A 1708-nucleotide genomic window follows, 5' to 3' on the forward strand; every position below is an offset into this window, starting at 1 on the left:
ATTATTTAACTGATTAAAGAAATCAACTTTTTTAGAAGTTGTCAACCCATTTTTTGATAAGTAGCCTATAAAGTTTCACCTGGTCCAGATTCACCAAACTCATGTAATTCATATGTTTTTCCAGGTTTTGCACAAGTGGACTACCTAGTGATATCGTGATCGAAGTGGGTGCAATGTCTTTCCATTTACACAAGGTTCGATTTATTTTCTGGCTTCACCATAGCGCTTTTGGGAATTTAAAAAAGAAGAAGAAAAAAAAGTGAATCATTAATTCGCACAAAGTTTGATCAGTTGCTCTAGAAGCTAGATTTTCGAACAATTTCCTGCTAGTGATGCAAGGTTTGATTTAATTTCACTTTCAAAACCAAACTTTTAGGCCATCTTCATACATGATACATCTATGCAAGTTTTAATTAATTTCCTGGTTTGAAGTTCTATTATTTAGGTTGCAGGCTTTAGTTCATCAGTTTTGATATATTATTTGGTTTCACAAAAAAAAAAAAAAATTGGTAATTCTTCTAGTTGTAGATTTATGATTGATGGCCCTAGATCCTTGATTAAAAGTATACTTCAATATGCACATTTTGTATAAATTTTATTGATACCCCTTTGCTATTTTTCATATTGCCACATCTAGCTTTTTTTAATCTAAGATTAATTAATTATGGATTGGAATCTATCTTGGCAATTCCAGTTTCCTCTGATGTCAAGGAGTGGGAAGTTGGAAAAGCTCATAGCAGAGTATAAGGAAGATGAAATCTGCTGCCTCTCTTTGTCAGACATTCCTGGAGGGCCTGAGACTTTTGAACTTGCTGCCAAATTTTGCTATGGTATGAAATTGGAGATCACGCCCCATAATGTGGTTGCCTTGGAATGTATTGCTAATTATTTGGAAAATACAGAGGAGTACGGGGAAGAATATTTATTAACAAAAGCTGAAGGATTTCTTGACCAAGTGGTGCTTCGGAGCAGGAAGGACTATGTACAAGCCTTGCAGAGTTGTGATGGATTTATTCAGAAAGCAGAAGAGCTGCAAATAGTGAGGAAATGTGTGGATTCTCTTGCAATGAAGGCCTATACTGATCCCAACCTTATTGGATGGCCTACGCAAGAGCAAGAGGGGTTGCATAGTCTAGGTGGTAGTATTCTCTGGAATGGTGTTAACACAGGGACAAGACATAGGCATTCTCAATCAGATTGGTGGTATGAAGACATTACAGTCCTCAGCCTTCCACTGTTCAATCTTTTAATCTCTGCAATGGAGGAGAAAGTAAGACGAGCAGAAAATATTGCAGGAGCCCTTGTATATTATGCTAAGAAGTCCATCCTAGGACTCACTAGGATATAGGCAATAAATGCAAACTCGGGTCCGCCCTTGGGATCTGCTCCTTCTGAGTTTGTGCTTTTCCTCTGCCTCACAATATACACAACGACCAAGCTTCCTAGTGTGGCAGATCTACTTGTTCCCAACAAGGCCAATCTTTACAAACTACAGAATGAGATCAGGGCATGGCCCATGTATCTGCCAAATATGGTAGAACTGTAGGCAGAATTGAGGATGTCTTTGCCTAACTGGGTTGGAAATTGTATTCCAGGAAACTTCTCACAATCCAATCAAACCGAGCATTGCATACTTGTAAGTTATTACTTTCTTACTCTTACATTTTCAGTAGAAAATTGGAAATTGTATTTGGCACTGTGGCTTTTC

At 37.7% G+C, this 1708-nt stretch overlaps 1 pseudogene; it reads left to right on the top strand.

The window, feature by feature from the left end:
* Positions 1–664: 664 nt before the first annotated feature.
* On the top strand, positions 665–1348 carry LOC149185057 (BTB/POZ domain-containing protein At1g30440 pseudogene; annotated as a pseudogene).
* Positions 1349–1708: the final 360 nt, after the last annotated feature.

The sequence above is a fragment of the Pinus tabuliformis genome, chromosome 3_2 (assembly GCF_031772625.1).
Source record: "Pinus tabuliformis cultivar Carrire ecotype Pingquan chromosome 3_2, CPIR1, whole genome shotgun sequence".
In the NCBI taxonomy this organism is placed as follows: domain Eukaryota; kingdom Viridiplantae; phylum Streptophyta; class Pinopsida; order Pinales; family Pinaceae; genus Pinus; species Pinus tabuliformis.